This window comes from Chelonia mydas, chromosome 11 (genome assembly GCF_015237465.2).
Source record: "Chelonia mydas isolate rCheMyd1 chromosome 11, rCheMyd1.pri.v2, whole genome shotgun sequence".
NCBI lineage: Eukaryota > Metazoa > Chordata > Testudines > Cheloniidae > Chelonia > Chelonia mydas.
This window is the reverse complement of record NC_051251.2, coordinates 62,469,496-62,495,461: the sequence shown is the minus strand read 5'-3', so window position 1 is coordinate 62,495,461 and position 25,966 is coordinate 62,469,496. Positions and strand designations below refer to the sequence as shown.

Genomic DNA, 25,966 nt, shown 5'->3' with positions numbered 1-25,966 from the left:
AACAATTGTGATTAAAATAGAGATAGAGGATGTATGTGGATGGATGGTTGGTGTGGATAATAACTGAATGATCAGGGAGGCGCCAGCCTAAGAATCCAGTGTCCATCGGCTGAAGAAGGCGTCAAGTGGAAATAACCAGAGGACCCCCGGAGGGCAGACTGGAATCCACCCAACAGCCTCAAGAATGGGAGAACCAAAGAACAAGATAACATCTGGCAGCACAGAGCCGTCAGGAATGTGCCACATCTGCTGATTGATTCAGCAACGGCATGATGAAGCAATTCCCAGAGACTGGCATAGGAAGAAATTCCTATAAAAATGGACTCTAGAAAGTGAGAACTTTGGGGTCTGATTCTGCAAACCAACTTCCAGGAGCATCAGATGAGCATCTGAAAAGGCCCTGCTCCCTCCTCATGTCCAGGCCACCTGGCCAGTGGCTTGGCATGAGCAACTCTAAGGCTGGTAACTATGATAACAACCTTGCAGAACCTGTGTGTGTGTGTGTATGAATGAATGTGTGAATAAATATGAAATTGAGTGGAATGTTATAGCTCTAACTAACTGCTTACTATGATTCTTTCTGTATTCACAATAATTGTGGCATTTTGCCTTTTCCCCTTTAATAAGATCCTGCTGGTTTTTATTTTATTGGTATAACAGCATCCCTGACCATCTTAGCTAATAGCCATTGATGGACCTATCCTCCAGGAACTTATCGAGTTATTTTTGGAACCCAGTTATTCCTTTTGACCTTGACAGCATCCCCTGGCAATGAGTGCCACTGGCTGACTGTGTGTTGTGTGAAGATGTACTTCCTTTTGTTTGTTTTAAATCTGCTGCCTATTAATTCCATTGGTTCTTATGTTATGCAAAGGGAAAAATAACACTTATTCACTTTCTCCATGCCATTCATGATATTATAGCTCTCTATCATATCCCCACTTAGTCATCTCTTTTCCAACCTGAACAGTCCCAGTCTTGTTAATCTCTCTTCATAAAGAAGTTGTTCCATTCTCTTAATCGTTTTTGTTGCCCTTCCCTGTACCTTTTCCATTTCTAATTATCTTTTTTGAGATGGGACTACCAGAACTGCATACAGTAGTCAAGGTGTGGGCATGCCGTGGATTTATATAATGGCCTTATGAAATTGACTGTCTTATTATCTCTCTCTTTCCTAAAGGTTCCTAACATGGTTAGCTTTTTTAACTGTCAGGCCACTAGTATGATCCAGAATGGCAATTCCTATGTATTTAGCACTATTTTAGCACCGTTCACCCAAGAATCACAAAGTGCATAACAAACAACCACCACTCTTGTGAGATAGGTAGGTATGCCCATTTACTAAGGGGGAAATGGCTGCACAATAATTAGGATTTGCTTAAGGTCGCGCATGAGTTATTGAGTCAGCCGTAGTAGCAAGATAATGTCTAGAGCTGTATTTTAACAACTAAATATGCTTCCTCCAATTTTCTTACCCTCTCCTATCAGGAGACTCCCACAATTTGTTTTCTTCTCCTAGATGGATAGTGTACATCCCACACAGAGAGGGAAAACAGAGGCAATAGGAAACTGAGGAAATCCTTGTCTATTTCGAACTACTGCTTTTGCCAGCATCAGGGAGAAAGCAGCATGGGAATGTGCACTCCTGCCTTTCTTCTTAAAATATGCTGCACTTCTCTGGTCTAAATGTAAAGTTTTGAAGCATTTACCAAATATTAGCAGCTGAACAGGGAAACAACTGGGAGAAGTGGAAGAGAAACACTCATCTACAGGGATGCTTCTCAACACTCAGACATAAGATTACAGACGTTCATAATCACTGACCACAGACAAGGTAGCGTGACAATTTTTACTTTAAGGATTCAGTTCCAGTGAGATAGCAATACAAATAATAAATAACGTTTTAACATGCCAGCTGTATCATAGACAACTTTACAAGATGTAGGAGTATGTAAGATCAATGCTCCAATTTGGACAGTTTGCTGCATTTATTCAAATAAATAAATAAAACGTTGCCATTTTGTTCTTGATGTGCTCATACATATCAATAAGACTCCAACCAGGCCTGCTAGTTGCAAAGAAAGCACTGAAAATGAGAGTAATGTGTAACTGTAAGTGACATCTACTGTATCTTTACAAATGTAGGGCCTTACCTACATTAACAAAATTTGCAGCTACATAGCGCTGTAGAGCTCTGCACTAGTGCAAGACAGGGCTTGCACTGATACTTTTTATTCCAGCAGAACAGTGATTTTCTGCAGTAATTTGTGTCAGTGTGGCATATCTACATTTGATGATTGTAGCAGCATACCACCACCAGTGAAGGTTTTGTTTTGCAGATGGACCCTAGGATAATCTAAATGTCAATATAGTTAGCTATGTCACTGATGATTAAAGCAAGTAAGGAATAATCAGGTTCTGAAGGTCTACCCCCCCATGTTAAGGCTACCAGTACTTGGGAGATACCACCACTACTCCCAGTCCCACTCTGACCTATGAAGCCAAAGGGGAGCCTAAGGTGGCACATAAGCCTCTCCACAGACGAGCCAGAGTTCAGCTGGGCAGCCAACACCCAATGGACTGCCCTCTCCCCTCTGCTAAAAGTTCAGTCTCCTCCCTTCCCAGGACAAGATTCCCATACAATCTAAAGAGGGCATTAAGTTTATTGACAAAAATATAGACACATTCAAAGCAAACTAATTTAAGCTTTAATATTTTGATGAGGGGAGTAGTAAAGTTCTTAAACAGGTATTTCACAGGTTAGAAAGCAGCGATTTAGTGTCTTACTTCCTACCCTCAAATAGAATAGTTTTGGGATAGATGAGAGGTAAGTCTTGCAGATGTAAAATAATAAGATGCAAGTATTTACTGTCACTTTACTAACACTTTTGTATTAAAAAACACACAATCCACTTCACTAAGAATGAATTACACAAAACAAAATGTTTCAGAGTAGCAGCTGTGTTAGTCTGTATCCGCAAAAAGAAAAGGAGGACTTGTGGCACCTTAGAGACTAACAAATTTATTTGAGCATAAGCTTTTGTGAGCTACAGCTCACTTCATCAGATGCCCCACTGAATGCATCCGATGAAGTGAGCTGTAGCTCACGAAAGCTTATGCTCAAATAAATTTGTTAGTCTCTAAGGTGCCACAAGTCCTCCTTTTCTTTTTACAAAACAAAAGTATATTATATTTAATTATTGAATCACCAGCCCCCTGAAATCAACAGAAAGATCCACTGATTTCAATGGTGCTGTATCAGCCCTTCAGTTTCCTAAGATTTTCAAGCACTCCTCTAATTGTCAAGTTTATACTACTCAATGTGGGAATCAGGAATAGTATGTGGCTTCCACTGTAAAGAGGAAAGGCACTGGTGGTTAGAGAGGAATTCACATACATGAGAAACAGTTTACCTACTCACTTAGAGCCCAACATTTTTGTGAATGAGAAACTGTCTTAAAAAAATTAAATTTTGGGACATCCCAGCTTTATGGTTGCTGTAATTTAAAGACCCCCAATCTTGCATTCTGATTGGTACAGATAGACCTGATAACAGGACTAAGGCATAAAGGGTCTCCAAAAAACAAAAACCAGCTAAACAGAAGGGAATGGAGAGACTCTCACCAGAGTATTTCAAAACCCTTTTTTTTTTTTTTTTAAAAGCACAATAATCCATCAACACATGGTACTCTAACCCTTTACAGTCATCTCTTTGCAGGAGTGGAGGGAGACACTCAATATTCCCCCGTAATTTCCAGCTTTATATACAAGAACCTCTGGAAAAGTTAAAAACTGATTTTTGCCCCCTAACTGAAGAGTTTTATTTCTTTCACACGGTTGATGGCTTGAGTTCTTCCAGAAACACTGGGTTGCTAGCATGACTTTATATATTAAAAAGGGGAAAATTTGTTTTGGAGGGAAAAGACAAGTCACATGTACTTTATAAAAACATATATAAGAATTAAAAAAAAAAGTTTTAAACCTCCTGTAGGACTCACAAGGGCACCAGAACCTTTGCAGAAGTGTTGGGGGGGGGGGGGTGACAAGGCCCCCCACTTTTTAACATTGGCATTGCCCTCCCCAAACTGCAATCTTTGGGCAGGCACAAAACAGGAACCAGGAAGGGGTGTGCTTCCGGGTTCAAGCACTGTTGTATCACAACAGTCCTTAAAAAAAAGTTGAGAACATTGTGCCTTTAAATGAGCTGCAAAGTATTTTAAAAGGTTACTGTCCAAGAAGACGCAGAATCCTAAAGCTGAAGCAGGTGTACAACAGCAAGTGAAAAAATCACAGATTAAGAATTTCTAGTATGGACATTGAAGAGGGGGAATAAAAACTACAGTCACAATTATCAGAAAGAAGCATAAGCTATCTAAAAAGATTTTTCAGAATTATGGATAATGTGGGAGAGAGAGCAGATATTAACAGAAGTACTGAGAATAGTATAGGTCCAATCCAGCTATCTTTCTGCCTGCAGAACTCCCACTGAAGAAACTTGCAAGATTAATGGCAAGAGTGAGCACCAAACCAAAGCTAACTACAGTAATGCTTATGGTGAAATTCATTTTTTAGTATTTTAAAGTATTAGCAAGACTGTGTATCTTTCTACTACTATATACCAGGAGTATGGTACAAACAAACAGACATCTGTATCTTTATTATTTGCTCTGTGATATAAGCATCTTCAGTATTTCAACTGAACTTTCATGAAAAGCAATGTGGTGGTAGACTTTGGGAAAGTTTCTTCTTCAGGCCTTTCAAGAATTGAATATTTGCATACCCCACTTTGAAAGAGGATCCCATCAAATCAAGTCTGGCCCAAAACATAAACTCTTAAAAAGTTTTTATTGGAGAAAAACTAGTTCTTCAACAAGCTAAAACCACTACACATGTTTTTATATAGTTTAATTGCAGTTTCTTTAACCAGATATTCCCAGACAGTACAGTGTAGTATACCAGTCAGAAAGTGAAACTGACTAAAAGCGAGTGAAACTAACTAGGCTGTTCAGTATCCAAACTAAATTGAATAAGCATGAAGAGAAAAAGCTTTGCAAATTCAGTTTTAATCTAAGAGATATTTGTGCCATACATGGTGGGGTGTGTTAATAGTAACTGACCCTTTGAACTGAGCTGTCTGCACGCAGCACCTTGTAGGTGTCAAAAATACACCTTTCAAGAGGTCTATTTCTCATCGAGTAAAACATCGCCCTACTCTCACAGTAACAACTCCGTCTGGACGGGGGGAAAGGGGAAGAGAACAGCTTCAGGGCCGGCCCGGGCTGGGGGGCTAAAGGCCAGCCCGGACTCTGAGGGGCGGCGGGGACCGATCCACGGCCACGGGGGCAGGCCAGCTCAGTGGGGGGCGCGGGGGAGACCGTCCCGGGCTTTGGGAGGCGGGTGATGCAGTGCCGGGCTGGGCTTTGGGGGGCAGCTGGCGGGCTGATCCGCGGCGGGGAGGGGGGCGGACCGGGCTTTGGGCGGTTGTTGAGGGAGGACGATCCGTGGGGGCGGGCTGAGGGGACCCGCCGTCCCGGGAGGAAGGGGGGGGGGGGGGACGATCCGCGGCGGGGCCAGCCCGGGCTGTGTGTGTGTGGGGGGGAGGTGGGGGGACACAAGGCACTAGCGAGGCGCCACTTTCCCGACAGCGGCTCCTCGGACCTGCGGCGCCCCGGCGGCGGCCGGCGCTCCCGCGGCAGGGCTCTCCGGAGGCGGGAAAGGAGCGGTCCCTCCGGGGGGCCAGCCCGTGTCCCCCCGCGGCCGGGCGAAGGGACCGCCGCGGCCGCGGCTCCCCTTGCCCCCGCCGCGCTGCGCGCGGGCTGCAGCCAGAGCGGCTGCGGGCCGGCTCCCGCCGCCATTACTCTTTGTTCGCCGCGCTCGGAGCGGCGGCGGCGGGGATGTTGCAGGGCTCGGCTCGGCTCCATCTTTAAAGCGGGCGCCCCTCCCGCTGGCGGTGCAGGCCGGGCCGCGTCCTGCGCCTGTTGCTCCCTGCGCCCCGCCGGCTCCATCCCCCCCTCGGCTGGGCGCCTTCCTCCTCTTACCGGTTACGGGCTGCTCCGTCACTGCTTTCGTTCGCGCCTAGGCTCTCGCCGCAGTTTTATTCTCTCCCCCACGTAACACACCGCGTCAAACTACACCTCCGCCGCGTCACTCACACACAAGGCTCTCCCAGCCCGGCGACAGGCAGGCAGCGGCCGACTGAGGAGAGCCAGCCAGGGAGCAAGCGCCGAGAGCGCCGCGGCCCCGCGCGGAAAACGCCGAGCTCTCACGGAGAAGGCCGAAGCCACACTCCGCGCGGCGGCGCCCGAACGCAGCCGACCGGAGATCACGGAAACAGCCGAATCGATCCGGAAAAGTCCGAAGCGCCTACCTGTGCGCACGGCAACTCCCGAAGGAACACGGAAAAAGCCGAACCGCCGACCGGGGTCACGGCAATGCCCGATTAGGTACGGGAAAAACCGAAGCGCTGGACAACTCGCACGAAAACTCACGGCAGCGCCCGAACAGGTACGGACACGGCCGAAGCGAGGCGCAGCGCTCGGAAACGAACAGCAACCCCCGAAAGCTCACGGAAATGACCGAAGCTCGGGAGGAGTCGCTGAGCGTGGCCCCGAACGGAGAGCGCCGCTCTCCGGAAATGGCCGAAGTGCGGGGGGAGAAGCACGGAAATGCCCGATTGGCGCTGGCCTGCAGGGTGATGGGGCCCGGCTCCTGGCAGGGAGCCAAAGACCTGAGTGGGGCATGTCCAGAGCCTCTCGGCCCTCGCTGTCATGGAGATGGGAGCAGGGCCCAGCAACCACCCCACGAACCGTGCCCACCTGAGCCCACTGCCAGTGCTGACATAGACCAGCCTGGGCCCCACGCCTCGCCGCCTCTCCCCGCCTGGCCCCCCGGCTGCCTGGCCCAATGCAGGGCACGGGCCCCACGCCTCGCCGGCCCAGCCCCATGCCATGCACGGGCCCCATGCCCCGCCAGCCCTCCCCGCCTGTCCTGGGAAAGATGCACCAGGTACCGCAGCATGGGCAGGGGTCAGCTGGGACATGAGAGCCCCCGTCCGTTGAGGGACCGTTAAGTTCTCCATTGCAATATTCATAAAAGCAGCAGTTTAGGGTACTTGACTAACCTGTCTCCTCCCAACACATTGCAGACACGCTCTCTGCGCTCTCACCCCTACCCTGTCTTGCTCCCTCACTCATCGTTAACCTTGCCTGGCTCCTTTCAAGCAATGCCACACCCTCTTGAATCCTAAAGAAATCCTCACTCCCCACTTCCTTCCCACCTTGTCTCCCTCCTTTGAACCCTCCTCCAGTCTGGGTTCCACCTCTTCCCTACCCCTTCTGTTCTCCTTCCTGTTATGTTTTTCTGATTTAGGCCCCAAGCCTGAAGAAGCTCTTTGCTGGCACAAGGATCAGCATACTTCGCTCCTTCCAGGATTGGGGTCTTTGGTCTGGTATACACTTAAAATTTAGGTTGATATTGCTACATGACTCAGGGTTGTTCCATATTCCAGAACTACATAGCTATGGTAACCAAACCCCCAGTGTAGACACAGATAGATCAGTGGAAGAATGCTTCCATCAACCCAGCTACCATTGCTTAGGATGGTGGTGTTCCTACACCAACAAAAAAAAACCCCTTCCATCAGCCTAGGCTGCATCTACACTATGGGGTCATGCCAGCATAGCTAGGGCACCATAGCTATGCCGGTATATTCCTTGTAGTATAGATGTGGCCTTAGGCCTGGTCTACACTATGAGTTTAGGTCGAATTTAGCAGTGTTAAATCAATTTAACCCTGCACCCATCCACACGACGAAGCCCTTTTTTTCGACTTAAAGGGCTCTTAAAGTTGATTTCTTTACTCCACCCCCGACGAGGGGATTAGCGCTGAAATCGGCCTTGCCGGGTTGAATTTGGGATACTGTGGACGCAATTTAACGGTATTGGCCTCAGGGAGTTATCCCAGAGTGCTCGGTTGTGACCGCTCTGGACAGCGCTCTCAACTCAGATACACTGGCCAGGTATACAGGAAAAGGCCCATGAACTTTTGACTCTCATTTCCTGTTTGGCCAGCATGGCGAGCTCACCTGCACAGGTCACCACGCAGAGCTCATCATCACAGGAGACCATACCGTCCCAGAATCGCCGAAGAGCTCCAGCATGGACCGAATGGGAGGTATGGGATCTGGTCGCTGTATGGGGAGAGGTTTCAGAGTAACAGCCATGTTAGTCTGTATTCGCAAAAAGAAAAGGAGTACTTGTGGCACCTTAGAGACTAACCAATTTATTTGAGCATGAGCTTTCGTGAGCTACAGCTCACTTCATCGGATGCATACTGTGGAAACTGCAGAAGACATTATATACACAGAGACCATGAAACAATACCTCCTCCCACCCCACTCTCCTGCTGGTAATAGCTTATCTAAAGTGATCATCAAGTTGGGCCATTTCCAGCACAAATCCAGGTTTTCTCACCCTCCGCCCCCTCACACACAAACTCACTCTCCTGCTGGTAATAGCCCATTCAAAGTGACCGCTCTCTTCACAGTGTGTATGATAGTCAAGGTGGCCCATTTCCTGCACAAATCCAAGTTCTCTCACCCCCTCACCCCCCTCCAAAAACCACACACACAAACTCACTCTCATGCTGGTAATAGCCTATCCAAAGTGACCACTCTCCCTACAATGTGCATGATAATCAAGGTGGGCCATTTCCAGCACCTTGATTATCATACACATTGTGAAGAGAGTGGTCAGTTTGAATGGGCTATTACCAGCAGGAGAGTGAGTTGGGGTGGGGGGCGGAGAGTGAGAAAACCTGGATTTGTGCTGGAAATGGCCCAACTTGATGATCACTTTAGATAAGCTATTACCAGCAGGAGAGTGGGGTGGGAGGAGGTATTGTTTCATGGTCTCTGTGTATATAATGTCTTCTGCAGTTTCCACAGTATGCATCCGATGAAGTGAGCTGTAGCTCACGAAAGCTCATGCTCAAATAAATTGGTTAGTCTCTAAGGTGCCACAAGTACTCCTTTTCTTTTTGTATGGGGAGATGAATCCGTGCTGGCAGAACTCCGTTCAAAAAGACAAAATGCCAAAATATTTGAAAAAATCTCCAATGGCATGAAGGACAGAGGCTATAACAGGGACCCGCAGCAGTGCCATGTGAAAATTAAGGAGCTCAGGCAAGCCTACCAAAAACCCAGAGAGGCAAATGATCACTCCGGTTCAGAGCCCCAGACATGCTGCTTCTATGATGAGCTGCATGCCATTCTAGGGGGTGCAGCCACCACTACCCCAACGCTGTGCTTTGACTCCATCCAAGCAGTGGAAGGCAACATGGAAGCGGGTTTTGGGGGCGAGGAAGATGAGGAGGAGGAGGAGGTTGTGTTATACCAATAAAATAAAAACCAGCAGGATCTTATTAAAGGGGAAAAGGCAAAATGCCACAATTATTGTGAATACAGAAAGAATCATAGTAAGCAGTTAGTTAGAGCTATAACATTCCACTCAATTTCATATTTATTCACACATTCATTCATACGCACACACACACACACAGGTTCTGCAAGGTTGTTATCATAGTTACCAGCCTTAGAGTTGCTCATGCCAAGCCACTGGCCAGGTGGCCTGAACATGAGGAGGGAGCAGGGCCTTGTCAGATGCTCATCTGATGCTCCTGGAAGTTGGTTTGCAGAATCAGACCCCAAAGTTCTCACTTTCTAGAGTCCATTTTTATAGGAATTTCTTCCTAGGCCAGTCTATGGGAATTGCTTCATCATGCTGTTGCTGAATCAATCAGCAGATGGCACATTCCTGACAGCTCCGTGCTGCCAGATGTTATCTTGTTCTTTGGTTCTCCCATTCTTGAGGCTGTTGGGTGGATTCCAGTCTGCCCTCCGGGGGTCCTCTGGTTATTTCCACTTGACGCCTTCTTCAGCCGATGGATACTGGATTCTTAGGCTGGCGCCTCCCTGATCATTCAGTTATTATCCACACCAAGCATCCATCCACATACATCCTCTATCTCTATTTTAATCACAATTGTTAACAAAGCGAGATGAATACAACAAAAGGGCGGGAAGTCTCTGTGTTCTGTTTCTGTTGTTAGAGAGTATTGCTTTGAGTCTCTCTCTGTGTGAGTAGTTGTTATTACAAAGAATTGCTTTGAGAACAGACTCTGTCTTAGAATGTACTAACACAATTAGCAGCTTGCAAGTTTCACACATAGAGGGAGAGAAACAGTACCAAAAACCAAGAGACCTCTTAATTAGTAATACCTTGGAATTTAAACTATGGGGAATCAAACTCATTTGTGATTTTAATACAGAACTTCTTTAATATGATCCAACAGTTGCAGATAGCTCACAGCAAGGAAGTGGAGAAACTGGTTTCCCCAACAGCCAGTATCTGTTTATCACCCTGGACCTGGACCCAGTGTCCCCCGAACCCACTCATGGCGGGGTCCCGGACCCTGAAGGCGGAGAAGGGACCTCTGGTGAGTGTACCTTTATAAATATTATACATGGTTTAAAAGTAAGCTTGTTTAATGATTAATTTGCCCTGGCATTCACGGCCAGTACAACTACTGGAAAAATCTGTTAACATGTCTGGGGATGGAGCGGAAATCCTCCTGGGACATCTCCATAAAGCTCTCCTGGATGTATTCCCAAAGCCTTTGCAAAAGGTTTCTGGGGAGGGCAGCCTTATTCCGTCCTCCATGGTAGGACACTTTACCACGCCAGGTCAGTAGCACGTAGTAGGGAATCATTGCAGAAGAAAGCATTGCAGCATATGGTCTCAGTGTTTGCTGGCATTCAAACAACATCTGTTCTTTATCTCTCTGTGTTACCCTCAGGAGAGTGATATCATTCATGGTCACCTGGTTGAAATAGGGTGGTTTTAGTAAGCGGACATTCAGAGGTGCCCATTCCTGCTGGCCTGTTTGCCTATGGAGGAAGAGAAATCTTCCCTGCTGTTAGCCACATGGTGGGGGGAGGGGTGAAGCTATCATCCCAGAGAATTGGGGGGGCGGGGGGGGTTAGTTGGGTTTCTGCTGCACGTGAACCCGGAAACCGCAGCCCCCTCCCTTTAAATTGCCAACCCATTTTTAGTGGTCAACCCAACGGCTACTTCGTATGGGAAATGAGGGCACTGCTGTTTGAAACCGTTCCCACATGTTATGAAGGTTAAAGAAGCCAAAAGACTGGGGCTTACCATGGCTGCCTGGGGCTACCTGTTGCCCGGCCCTGCGTGAATGATCTCTCACACCAAACCGGCATATCCTCAATAAGAGGCAAAATGCGACCTTGTAATGAAAGCACATGTGCTATGTAATGTTAACAGCAAGGTTTACTATGAAAGAGTGTACCCATTGTTCTATAAAATGTGTCTTTTTAACTACCACTCTCCCTTTTTTTCCCTCCACCTGATGCGTATGTTTCTCCTTCACAGAGGCTAGCGAAGATTAGAAGGCAAAAAAAACGCACTCGTGATGAAATGTTCTCTGACCCCATGCTGTCCTCCCACACTGACAGAGCACAGCAAAATACTTGGAGGCAGACAATCTCAGAGTGCAGGAAAACACAGTATGACCACGAGGAGAGGTGGCAGGCTGAAGATGGTAGGTGGCGTCAGCTTGCTGAAAGAAGGCAGGAGTCAATGCTCAGGCTGCTGGAGGATCAAACTCATATGCTCCAGCGTATGGTTGAGCTGCAGAAAAGGCAGCGGGAGCACAGATTGGCGCTACAGCCCCTGTGTAGCCAACCGCCCTCCTCCCCAAGTTCCACAGCCTCCTCACCCAGACACCCAAGAACACGGTCGGGGGGCCTCCAGCCACCCAGCCACTCCACCCCAGAGGATTGCCCAAGCAACAGAAGGCTGGCATTCAATAAGTTGTAAAGTTTTAAAGTGCTGTGTGGCCTTGTCCTTCCCTCCTCCACCACCCCTCCCGGGCTACCTTTGCAATTATCCCCCTATTTGTGTGATGAATAAATAAAGAATGCATGAATGTGAAGCAACAATGACTTTATTGCCTCTGCAAGCGGTGATGGAAGCGGGGAGGGGAGAGATGCTTAGCTTACAGGAAAGTAAAGTGAACCCGGGGTGGGGGGGGGTTCCATCAAGGAATAACAAACAGAACTTTCACACCGTAGCCTGGCCATTCCTGAAACTGGTTTTCAAAGCTTCTCTGATGCGCACCGCACCCTCCTGTACTCTTCTAACTGCCCTGGCGTCTGGCTGCACGTAGTCAGTGGCCAGGTGATTTGCCTCAACCTCCCACCCCGCCATAAACATCTCCCCCTTACTCTCACAGATATTGTGAAGTGCACAGCAAGCAGTAATAACAATGGGAATATTGGTTTCGCTGAGGTCTAACCCGCTTTTAAACACCCAAATGCACATTCTACCACCATTCTGCACTTGCTCAGCCTATAGTTGAACAGCTCCTGACTACTGTCCAAAGTGCCTGTGTATGGCTTCATGAGGCTGGGTCCCCAAGGATAACTATAGGCATTTCAACATCCCCAATGGTTATTTTCTGGTCTGGAAAGCAAGTCCCTTGCTGCAGCTGTTGAAACAGACCAGAGTTCCTGAAGATGTGAGCATCATGTACCTTTCCCAGCCATCCCACGTTGATGTTGGTGAAACGTCCCTTGTGATCCACCAGTGCTTGCAGCACCATTGAAAAGTACCCCTTGCGGTTTATGTACTCGCCTCCTTGGTGCTCCGGTGCCAAGATAGGGATATGGGTTCCATCTATCGCCCCACCACATTTAGGGAATCCCATTGCATGAAAGCCATCCACTATGACCTGCACATTTCCCAGAGTCACTTCCCTTGATATCAGCAGCTCAGTGATAGTATTGGCTACTTGCATCACAGCAGCTCCAACAGTAGATTTGCCCACTCCAAATTGATTCCCGACTGACCGGTAGCTGTCTGGCGGTGCAAGCTTCCACAGGACTATCGCAACTTGCTTCTCAACTGTGAGGGCTGCTCTCATCTTGGTATTCTTGTGCTTCAGGGCAGAGGAAAGCAAGTCACAAAGTTCCATGAAAGTGCCCTTACGCATGTGAAAGTTTTTCAGCCACTGGGAATCGTCCCAGACCTGCAACACTATGCGGTCCCACCACTCTGTGCTTGTTTCCCGGGCCCAGAATTGGCGTTCCACACCATGAACCTGCCCAATTGACACTATGATGTGCACATTGCAGGGGCCTGTACTTTGTGAGAAGTCTATGTCCATGTCCTCATCACTGTGGTCACCGCGCTGCAGTCGCCTCCTCCTCGCCTGGTTTCGCTTTTCTTGAAGGTTATGGTTCTGCATATCCTGCTGGATAATGCGTGCGGTGTTTATAGTGCTCATAATTGCCGCGGTGATCTGAGCGGGCTCCATGTTCCCAGTGCTACGGCGTCTGCACTGAAAAAAGGCACGAAACGATTGTCTACCGTTGCTTTGATGGAGGGAGGGGCTACTGACAACATGGTTTACAGGGTTGGCTTACAGAGAATTAAAATCAACCAAGGGGGTGGCTTTGCATCAAGGAGAAACAGAATGGCCCCCTCAAGGATAGAACTCAAAACCCTGGGTTTAGCAGGCTGTTGATTTCACGGAGGGAGGGAGGAAGGGGGGAGGAAATGAATCCAAAACAAATCTGGTCTATTTCTTGTTTTAATCCACTTCATCTATCTTTATACATCTTGCTGGCAGCAGACGGTGTAGTACGACTGCTGGCCATCCTCATCTCCTGGGTGCTCAGCAGAAGACGGTGCGGCATGACTGCTGGCCATCGTCGTCTCCTGGCTGCTCATTAGAAGATGGGGCAGTACAACTGCTGGCAGGACTGAATCGCCATGAGACAAAACTTAAAAGGGTAATGCCCTGGCTGAGTCACTCCCATGCTTGCCCAGGTGCCCCGACCGACCTCACTGAGATCGGCTAAAAGAGCACCCTGGATACAGAGACGATGGCTACCAGTCATACTGCACTGTCTGCTGCCAAAAGGCAATGAGCTGCTGCTGTGTAGCAATACAGTACCGCGTCTGCCAGCACCCAGGATACATACGGTGACGGTGAGCTGAGCGGGCTCCATGCTTGCCGCGGTATGGCATCTGCACAGGTAACTCAAGAAAAAAGGCGCAAAATGATTGTCTGCCGTTGCTTTCACGGAGGGAGTGTGGGAAGGGGGGGCCTGACAATATGTACTCAGAACCACACGCGACAATGTTTTTGCCCCACCAGGCATTGGGATTTCTACCCAGAATTCAAATGGGCAGCAGAGACTGCGGGAGCTGTGGGATAGCTACCCACAATGCAACGCTCTGGAAGTCGACGGTTGCCTCGGTACTGTGGATGCACTCAGCCGACTAAATGCATTTAGAGCATTTGTATGTGGGGACACACAATCGACTGTATAAAAACGCTTTCTAGAAAACCAATTTCTATAAATTCGACCTAATTTCGTAGTGTAGACATAGCCTTAGACTCTAAATTCTTTAGGGACGCTGTCTTTATGGCTATAAAGCATGATACAAATGCTAAATAACTGATAAACACAAAGCCTGCTGTGGCCACATCAAAACCAGTTAGTGCTGTAATAACTGTCCTGAAGGCTCAGGGCAATTGTTGTTGCCTTCCTGAAAAAATGCTCCTAAAAGTCCTATAAGTTTGAGTAGCCAACCTCAAAACTGAAAGGACACACCCAGAGGATCATGCCGTCTTTTCTTTTGGAAAGGGCCTAGAACACAGGGTGTGCTACCAGAAATTAATATATGACAACAATTTTAAGAACAATACATTCTCAGGCAGCAAAACCCCAACTTCACCGGGCTCAATGTAATCTTCAAACTCCTTTGCTTCCGCCATAACATGGAAAACCTGAAACTTCCTGGAAAAAAGTAGTGAAATACAATACGCACAGGGCCTAATTCTCCATGGTCTGCCCTTTGTGTAGTCATTGACACCAGTGCAAAGTGGCTGCAAAACATTCCCAGATCAGTATGGTTATTAGAGCTGGTTGAAAAATGGTGGCGGGGAGGGTTGTTCCCACAGAAAATGTTAAGTGTCAGTGAAAAATTGAAAATGCAACTGAAAATATTTAGATTATGAAATGTCACCGCACTGCCTCATGGGAGTTGTATGTAGGGCAGGTGCCTGATTGTCCCATTCTCCTCTATAAGCCAAGCTCTCTGATTGGACTACATCTCCTAGGTTCCAGCATGGAATTCCCAGCTTAGTGAGTGCAGACAGTGCTTCATGGCAGTTGGTCAAAATCTTCTGGTTTTTGATTTTTCACTGAAAGCTTGAAATTTTCTGTGGAAAGCAGGCCCTTTTCATAAAAACAGTCATATAATTGAAAACCCAACTTTCCACCAAAAAATAGTTTTAATGGAAAATGTTTGACCAGCCCTCACAGTAATCCGCTTTGCATTCAGTTTGTATTGGTGTAATGACTATGTAAAGTCTAGGGCAACTGAGAACCAGCCTCAAAAGCTTTCTTTCCTAGGCTTCTTGATAAACCTGGGAGGTTCCCCTCAGTTAAGAAAATCTTGCCAGAGAATGAAATCACATACAACTAGAAATACCCTGCAACCGCAATTGTGGGCACAGCAAACAATTCTTTACTATACAAAGAGGCATTTAAAGCACTGACACTTTTCCCAGGTAAACAACGGCTCAGGTACGGACATGAGTCCTGATAAAGCAGAACTTAGCCATTTATATCTGGGATGCTCTGGCAGCTACCTAATTATTAGCTCTCTCTAGAATAACTTGATCAGTTCACAAGGGTTTTTGTTTGTTTTAGGATGTGAGTGTATTGTGTAGCTCTGTCTGAAAAAATTATTGAGGAAAAGCTATTGAATAAATGTTTGCATTGACTTGTGACAGTGATAGTTATTCTTATCTCTTGGGGGAATAAGTTTCATAGGCGATGCCCTGCTCCTGCACACACAAGCCTTCCATTATTGAAGTTTAAATGTTCCAGACAGGGGCATTGCTCTGGGGTAAACGAGATGTAGACCTGTGTGTTAACTGTGTGCCATTAACACTTCAGCTCATGCTATTTCACCAGCTCTTCCAATAGCTTTGTATCAATATTTAATAATGCGGGGGAGGTGACTGTGCCCTGTAGGACTCCACAGCTGAGAACTCTGGAGGAAGAGGAACAATTTGCCATAATTATCCTCTGAGTTCAGTCTGAGAAGAAGGACATGAGCCATTTCCATTCTGTACCTTCTTGGAAGTATTTTCTGATTAACGGTATCAAATGCCAGGGAGAAGTCCAGCAGGATGCATTACATCCCTTGTCTATGGACAGGAGGAGATTGTCCACCCGAGCAACAAACGCTGTCTTTATAACATGCCATAGCCTGAAACCCAATTTACAGCCCAAGCAATATCTCCACAAAATAACTGCATGAACCAGACTCTACAATGTAATTCTTATTGGCTAATTTTGAAATATTACAGCAATTTGTTAGATTTTGTGTGTGTGTATATAAGAAAATGTTTACCCTTTCTATACTTATGTCACAATACCTCCAGGTGGCATTATATATGAAGGTTTAAATAATTTGATTTTGTAACTTCAGTTTAAACTAGATGGAAATATTTCTTCACTGTTGCATGCAATTACTGTAGAGCAAACCACCACTAATAACTACAACAGATTCACACAAAAGTACTCAATATCTCTTCAACCTCATTAGCTGGTGGGTATTTTTAACTCATGGCTCTCATGCTGACTAATTCTTCCTTACAAAATCCCTTGGTTCATCACTGGGACTGGGATTGTGAATCATGTTCCAGGGTCTCTTAATTTCCCGCCCCACGGTTAAGCCATAGAAGATCTCTACAGTGGAGGTGGATGTGAAATTCCCCTCTGCGGGAAGAGGAGTAGAGCTGTGTGAAAGTTTTGTACATGTTCTTGTGAAATTGCATGCCAGCTATTTTGCCATCTCACTCTGGGCCCTTTCCCACCTAGGCCTTCCACATATTCTACCCCTCCCCACCCCCGGCCCCAATCAAATCGGAATGAAACATTGAAGATAGGCAAAACTGGGACTTTAAGATGCAAAGCCATCTTTACCTAAAAATGAATGGATGTTTCCCAAATGCCTGCATGTTCATTTTCACTGCTGTCTCGGGGGGAAAAGGGGCGGGGGGGGGAGTTCACCCTTGTAAAAATGTGCCATCACGATATGCTGATTATTCAGAGTGTCAAATATTATCCAAGATAAGGCTGCTGTGGGGAATCAGTCTCCTTCATCCTTACTACATGCACAGAGTTGCTTTACTTGATGCTGAGTGAAACCCAGCAAGATTAATTAGTTTTCTTCACTATTAAGCCTTAAAGGCAAATTAATTAGCTTTGTAGAATTCAAGTCAGTTTCCCCTGGGCAGCTGGCTTCTTGTGTATAGCACTAATCGTCCATTGCCCTCTGCCTAAGGTACTTTCTGGATAGTGGCAGACAACTGATCAAGGAAAGGTGACTGCAAATATGTGGCAGATCCTCTGTAAATAAATAATAATCTGGACTGGTTTGTCCTTCTCTCACACCTAACACTGGTAGTCCACAACAATATAATATTGCTAAAATAAACATATACACTTGCAGGGCTCTAATCGACACCCCTGAAATGAAATCAGAGCTCCTGAAAAAGAAATACAAAGGTACTCCCATCAGGGAATGTACTGTCAAAACCTCTTATTGCCAAATCCTGAAGGACCATGCAGCTGCACCAGGGTGGCAGAGCAATGTGGGGCTAGGACCTGGGGAGCTCGTGTAAGTGGTCCATTGAGCACAAGAGTTATTGAAGAGAGGAGAAGATGCGATGGGTCCTGTGGATTTCCAGCTACACTAATTATTCACTATTCTCCCAAGCAGAGAGAGAGAGAGAACACTTGTGTGGGCCAGTCTTGACACTGCCACTATGTGGCCTGCAAAGAAGGAAGGATTCCTTCCAGTGCATGGTTAGAGTATGGGAACCATGTCCCAGATAGAGGATCTGCATCCAAAACAGAATCTAGCACCATGACTCAACACCTGCAGACCAAACCCTCAGAGCCGTCAGGCATAAATCATGAACAAATCTAGGCCCCTTAGGGCCCAGTTGTCAGGATCCCAGTGAATGCTGTGATTCTGTGGCCACAGAATCCACGCTTGGCTGAAGAAGTCTGCTCCAGAATATAAACTCTCCTTCTAGATCTTATGGTTCCATCTCCTATGGCTCCAAATAAACCCTTCCAAACTTGAGATGATTGTAAATCAATGCAGCACTGCCTTCCAGAATCTGCAGAAGATCTGTAGCAATAGCTCTGAATTTGTCTCATTTGCCTCACTCAGAAATCTAATGATAATTCAGATGTCAACACAGTTAACTAGGTCACTGCTGATCATTTTAGCAGAAACATTATCTTATCTGTTTATCCCACAGTTCCAAATGACCTTCGACACCTCCCAGTTTACCAAAAGGCCTTCACCAGCCCCTCACTGCCAGTTTCTACAACGCAGGCTACGTTGTCAATACAAAAATCTGCAGCCCATTGAAAATTTGGAAGCAGCATAACATTGAATTTAGCATCAAAATATATTACATGAGGAATATTCTGATGGTATGGTTCATTTTCATACTGCATTCAGTTAAAGGGGCCAGATCCTTGGCTGATGTGTATCAGTGTAGCTCCACTGAAGTCAAATGGCCCCAGATGTTCAACAACAGAGTGCCTCCTCCCATTAAGAATGTGTCTACATTACAGAACCACTGGGTGTGAAACATAGCGGCTTCTGCCCTCCCCACAGGTGTGGACAGGGATAACTGAGCTTAATAGCTATTGTGGCAAAGTATGTTGGGCACTTAGCAGAATGAAGGGTCTAGCACACTTCGCTGCAGTGAGTGTTGGATTCAGTTGACCATGTCACATAAGTGGGACAACTGATTCTGACACCAGTGAAGGGGAAGCGGTAGGGCTGCCATGTCTGGTATCCCCATGACAAACATGGCAATTTTGTAGCGCAGACAATCCCAGATCATGAGTTTCTGGGGAGAAAACAGAAACAATCCAAAGGCATGTCATCCTCCATTTTGGTCTCTGATTCTGAGAAGGTGGAGATTTAACTTCAGATGTCTACAGAAAAGAGCATTCTGTGGCCCCATTTTCTTCTTGATTCAGGGAGGCTTGCTCGCCCATCAAGATGAGAACAAAAACCATGAAGAATAAGAATCACAGGATTTCCCCAGCGCTTTATTACTTAAATAGCTCTAAATACAAAGGCAACTTAAAATAAAATAACCAAAAATAGAAATGTTTTTTCCAACATCTTCCCACTGAAAGTTAATGAACTGCAGCTCAGGTCTGCCTCAACTGCATTTGGACATTTACTGTCACACCAAGTAGTAAATCTTCTTGGCCAAATACAGGCTTTACAAGAAGGCAAATCACACGGTCGATTAGTCCAAGGAAATTGGTGACTTTGTTTAACCTCTGCAATTTGAAATACGGATCCTGCTGCAGTGGAAACCTGCTTGGAGTGAAGTCACTTTTTTCATAGAGAAAATGGAGGAAATCTTCTCTACTGAGCAAAGTCAAAACAGATGGAGCATGTGCAGGAGCAGTAGAGAGAGGGGATGTGATCACTCTCCTAGGTTCTTACACTGTGCAGAGTAGAGGAGCTTCTCTTCATGACTACCACTGCAATTCCTGGCTTATAGTATCTGTAACCCGCTATGCACAGGGGTTTGTCCAGTAGATCCATGTAGTTGGCAATCAAACCACCTTGCACCTAGTTCACCATGCCAACACACCACACAAGCCTGTGATGCTGCAAAAGGTAGTTTGGTGCTGTACCCCATGATATTGAGGAGGCCAGTGCCTGTCCCTCCTCATGTAGCAGAACTGCTCTGGTTCCATGGCATTCAGGGCCTTACACGGCACTTACCTGGGTTGGTGGATTTGTCTCTAAATGCAGTATTGTGATTTTCACACTGAAATGTATGGGAAAAGCCCAGGAGCTTCATTCTACTTCATTATAACAGAGCTCCCCATAAGATGGTTTTAATGTACATCTAAAAATGAATGCACTATTAGGGAAACTATGTGCGTAGTATGTAAACACCCCTCTTTAACTTGTGTAAAACTCTTAGATTTCTCATAATTGTGTGGCAAGGAGTTGCACAGAATTTCTTGTTCTGGAATATGTTTTACTACATTGTCAAAGCAAGGAGAAGTCCTTTTCTGAGTTTTAAAATCAAATAAAAACATCAGTAAAACATTATCCTTCCAGGGCTGGTGGGGATTTTCCAGGAATATAAAGGCGTGAAATGGACTCCTGGAACCAGATTCCTGCAGTTTTATCACTGTACTATGTCTAATGTACAATAAAATAGCTCTTTTGAAAAAACCTCATTGGACAAACTGCTGAAAGCAAAGTGCTGCCAAAATGTTAGTCCATGCTCTGGGTATTTTCCGTATTGAATATTAAAACCACTTCCTCTCTGGCCTTCCTTTCTTCCAAAATGCCCTGGCAAGACCATCTTTTTCTGCTACTCTAGTTATATTTTCTTCCTACTTCATTCTCTGTATTGGCCTTCCTTCTTCTTCTTCATTAAGTTCATGTGTCTCCTCTCTTTAAAAGCATTCCATAATCCTGCCTCTGATTTTCTGCCACTTTCTCCTCCTACTCTTCCCCCTTCTACCTGTTCCAGTCACAGCCTTAACTCTGACCAAGACATAGCTATCAAGAATCATAGCCTTCTGCGTTTGAGTTAAAGAAAGCCAGTAAAAATAAACATAACACATAAAGCAAATGGCCTAAATTTCCATAAATGTCTACTGGGTGACTCAATTGTTGGGTGCTCAATTGGAAATACTTGAGAGGGGCTTGATTTTCAGAGGTGCGGTCCTCTCTATGGTATCTCAAGTGGGCATGCCAAAAGTGAGTCATTCAAATGACTAGCCACTTTTGAGAATTGAGGTGTAATACGTACAGCAACTTTAACTATTCTTAAGCAAACCACATGAGCAATACTTTTCAAGGTGTATTGAACGCATCTTCCAACCGTGGATTACTAACATCTTTGTTTGTAACTATTATACCAGCAGCACTGTTCTGAATCTCATACAGTATTGCCAACCCCACATGCCCAAAATATCAGCCCCCCAACCATGTGATTGGTTTAAAAATAATAAGATTAATTTTTTTTAAATTTTAAAAAATTTGCCTTCTGTCTTTTGAGCCTTTAGGATGCACTCACTTCACATTTCTCCACAATTATAAGGGCTAAACACTTACTTTTTTCCCAATAAAATGGAAGATGAGATTCTCCTGCAATCTACTGACTCCAGCAGCATGGGTTTTATGAAAAACACTGAGTATCGTCAGCCTTGGGTTTATACCACAAGAGTTGATGACACTTAATATGGATGTGCACCTAAGACAAATCTTAGCGTTTGTGTTTCTAGAACTTTATGTGATAGGGTGTAAAGGGGGTTCCACTCTCTGCAGGAATGCCTCGTTGCAGCTATATCTGGGAATTATCTCTCGCCCTGCCTGGTGCCCCCGTCTGGAGGTTGTTTACACTGTGGCCCCTCTCTCTTTCTGTGACACAGGATGCTCCCTTCCTGTGACTTGGCCCTCCAGCCAGGTCACTATGTAGTTTCCCCCCCTTCTGGGGTAACAAAATCCCACCAGACAAGCTGTATAGATGCTGACTCTGACAGTCTTCTGTTCCAAGTCTCTGGATCCTGTGCCACTTTCCCAGTGGCTGGTAGGGGAAGCTGGGCCCACCCACTACTCCGGGCTCCAGCCCTCAGACCTTATGACTAGCAATCCACATCTGCTCAGTCACAGACCCTGTTGCTGTTTCTCTGGGCTCCTTCCTACCCCATCTCTTGATCTCCTTGCCTATCTCTGGGTTTACCACTGCAACTTCCTCTGCTCCCCATGGCTATTTCACCCTTCTCAGTTGCGCGTCAAACTCCTTGTTGTTTGAACTTGTTTGACTCCAGGGTTTACTCTCCCACTTTGGATCTCCTCCTTGTCCCTGGCCAACTCCCTTTCCCTTTGGGGAGTGACTGTAGACCTCCTCCCTAGAGCCCCTTTCTGCTCTCACTTCCAGGTTCATACTCCTATCCCAGCTCCTCCCCCAGCTGGGCTTCATCTGCCATTAGGCCTTATCAATCCCTGGTTCCCCTCCAGGTGCAGCGATTAAGGTTATTTGGTCCACTCTGGCCCACATTAACCCGGTCGGGGCTTGGGTTGGGTAGACGCCCCATCACATACGGCAAATTCCCAAACATACATTCCCAACACCGACAGAACATCTCTACTGCAAAGTATCCTTCCACAATCCTGCTACAAGAGAATGTGTATCAAACAGCCAACATCTGAGAGAGTTGGGGCCCGACATCTAGGAAACCTGGGCAGGACCAGCAGCACGTATTCTAATCGTCACATTCATTCCCACAGCTGTGACAAGGGACCAGTCTTCAGGCCACTTCTTCAGTTAAACATCAGGCTTTGGGATAATCTTCTCTAAACAGTTTATAAACAGAACCTCCATTACCATTTCAGAATATTGAATACTATCTTCCACCTTCCATACTGCAGCCTAGGCACCTAGCATGCCTGGGACTTTTGGGTATGTTAAATGACAGTGGGGATGAGCCATTACGATCTTGAGCTATGCAGTTGAAATGTCTTTTATTACCTGTAAATATGACAAGTTGTTCCATGGAGGAATTTCTGCTGATACTGTCTAAGCTCTCAAAAGAATCTGGGACAGGTAATGACTGCTGGGCAAATACACCTAACACTAGCAAAGAGATCAGATTAGTATTTCAAACGATCCAATGCCTGCTTGTGAAATAAATTTACAGAGCTAGTCTAAAGCTTTGCTATTTGCTAAAAAAAAAAAGGGGAAAATTTCTGTAAACCAAGAATAAATACAGAAGGATAAACCTTCAGATGATGGAAAGTGACAATCGACTGGAGTCAATAGATCTATGCCATTTTACACTAACTGTCGAGCTGAGGAGATGACTCATTGTCAACATAAATAGAGATTTTTGTAAAATTTCATATAACTATAACATGTAGCCACAGAATTATATACAGGATATCCTATTATCTAGAAAGGGTAGGGCCAGATCCTCAGCCCCATTAAGGCCATTTTGTCCCTCTCTGGCATGATCAATCAATGTCATCTCTAAATCAATGCTCCCTGTATCTCCTGTGTTGTGTGCACTAGCATTTTATGAAGAGGCTAATGACATTCTGCATTAGAGCCTTGAGCCTTATGATGGCCAAAACAGGATCATCAGGCTTGGAAAGATAATATGGTGCCATCACTACAGGAAAAGATTTCAGATGTAATTCAAATGATTGCATGTTGAAAAGATCCTAGCCAGAATAGAAAACAAGTTATTCAGAGTAAGGAAATGCATCCTCCATTCCTAACTTCTTATATATAGAAAAAGATTCAAGAACATAACAGCAAGGAAGATGGTTGAGAAGTAGATGGTTGAGAGAACTTAAGTTCCTTGAGAAAGAATGTCTCCTTTATGGTTTCCCCTAATGTTTTGGCCAAGAAGGGTCAGACCCCAAACCATTGATCTAAATGTTACTTTAACTTTAGATTTCAGAGCGGTAGCCGTGTTAGTCTATATCAGCAAAAACAACGAGGAGTCCTTTTGGCACCTTAGAGACTAATACATTTATTTGGGCATAAGCTTTTGTGGGCTAAAACCCACTTCATCAGATGCATGGAGTGGAAAATACAGCGTGTATTTATACCTCCTTACTGTATTTTTCACTCCATGCATCTGATGAAGTGGGTTTTAGCCCACGAAAGATTATGCCCAAATAAATGTGTTAGTCTCTAAGGTACCACAAGGACTCCTTGTTGTTTGAACTTTAGAGATTCAGCTACAATGGAACCAGGATCTGAACCAGGCTTGATTTTGATTTTGCAAAACAAAAACCCAGTGGATGATACTTTGCAAAACCAAACCATAGCCCGTCTTGATTTTCCTCATCTCTATAATTTGTATTTGTTCTCAATGGCAAAGTCTCATGAGGTACAGGTTCAGTATGAGATCCCAGAATTACAAGATATTTTTGTACGTGAACACTGCATTCCAGTGTATTCTCATCCCTTATGGTTGGACTCAAGTACCACACCCATCTGCAGCTATTTTTAAACTTTGAAATCTAAATTAAAATACTGTGCCAAATTCTGGAAGCGGCTGTTGACTTCAATAAGATTTACAGATACTCAGCAGGTTTTGGGATTTAACCCAATGTGTTAAGTGAGGAGAGAAGCCATGAATTTCAGCAAAAAGATAGCTCAATATACTAGAATTTCAATGCCACGTATTCTTACAGGTCAGACAGCAGTAAACCATACCAGTAATGCTAAAGAAACGATCCTTTTCAGTTGCACGTAGAAAAACTATGACAAAGAAAGCACAAGAGAAAAACAACTTTGCAGATCTTAATCCTGGGAAGTGCCACTACTCCTGTGATCAGCACAGCACTGGAGCTATCTTGGAGCTGCGGCCATTCAATTTGTTTCTGTTTGTGGTCTCAAGCACTGCCTGTTTTCTGAGACTGCCAGGAAGGGTGTCACTTGTGATAGTGGGTTTCTTGGTTATGGATACCTGCTTGCTAGGAACTAGAATGAATAACTAATTTTGTATAGGGCATTAACCAGCCATTAGACTGTACCAAATTTTGATCACTACCAACCTTGACCATATTCAGAATGGTAACCTATAGGGGAAATATCCTGCTAATAAAATCCTTTGACCCATTAATTCTCTATAAACTTCTTCTCTGCTTGATGTCATCTCCACTGTAAAGTGATTAGTGTTTCTTAAGCGAGGCAGAAGACAGCTTAGTGTGCCCAGCAGAGGCACAGAAAAGGTCGGTAATGTACCCATTTCCTATATTCTCCTCACCAGAACTTCCCCTTGAGTTATCTAAGATGGTGGAATATCCTGTACTTTACTAATGAAGGAAGCCCTAATTTCTAGTTACAAACTTTTTTACATCTTGAAAGTGAGATTCCCAACTCAAACCATATATGACGTATCAACCCATACTCCAGCCATGCCAATCCATATCATACAAGCATTCCCAAGTGAAACGAACAAGGTTAATGAGTTACCATACTTGTGTTCAGCTTATCTGAGGTACTTGAGTGTCTTTCTCTCTGGCTGAGTCCCTCCAAAGTTGCTGAAGCTGACAGGGTTGCTCTTTGTCCCAAGTTTGATCTGGAGTGAGCTGGGCTAGGTCTTCTTTGTTGAGGGACTCACTTCCTGAGTGTGTCTGCCCAAGTCCCTTTGAATAATAAATATTTTCTCATTCCTTGCACTTGTATAGCGCCTTCCATCCAGGGGTCCGAAAGCACTTTATAGACATGAATGAATTAGAACACCCTAGTGGGGGAGGGAAATACTATCATCTCCATTCTACGGATGCTGGGGAAGTGGGTTCCAGAGAGGTTCTGATGATCCAAAGTCACAGAGGAAATCCTTGGCAGAATCAGAAGTTGGATCTTCCTAATCCCATTCCTGCCCCTCATACATAAAACAATCCTTCCTCTTTTACATCGGTCTCTGGTAGATATCAAGGTTCGCTATTAGGTCAGCTCATCTTTGATCCTTTCGTCCTCTCTTTTTTAACTAATGCTTCCTTTTTAGAATATTCTTAGTATGTCTTTCTTTTAGCAGGGTGGTTGCTTCTCTCTGGATAATAAGACACAGCTTTATTTTCATGATTGTTGTTTTTAACTTCTACACAGCACCCAATATACGTGGTGATGGGTGCTATATAAACAAATAAGATAATTAAACGACCAATTAGTCAATGTCATTGGAACTGTTAGGTTCTTTCCATCCTTCCTGCTGTACTAATGTTTTTTCATTGTTTTTAATTTAAAGACCTCATCAATGCTAAGCAGT

The 25,966-nt window shown here is 45.4% G+C and overlaps 1 protein-coding gene and 1 long non-coding RNA gene across 2 annotated transcripts in view; one reads left to right on the top strand and one right to left on the bottom strand.

Annotated features, from left to right (window-relative positions):
* The window catches only part of CREB1 (cAMP responsive element binding protein 1), a 45,124-nt gene extending 38,816 nt beyond the window's left edge, over positions 1–6,308 (bottom strand). Inside the window, exon 1 of the mRNA XM_007071830.4 lies at positions 6,039–6,308. The gene's annotated coding sequence lies outside the window, so the exon portion shown is untranslated. The remainder of the gene's footprint in view (positions 1–6,038) is intronic.
* Positions 6,309–8,131: 1,823 nt separating this feature from the next.
* Positions 8,132–11,506, top strand: LOC122462303. The gene is made up of 3 exons (XR_006284774.1): positions 8,132–8,172; positions 10,351–10,494; positions 11,451–11,506. It is a non-coding gene; the product is annotated as an uncharacterized LOC122462303 (long non-coding RNA).
* The last annotated feature ends 14,460 nt before the right edge of the window (positions 11,507–25,966 follow it).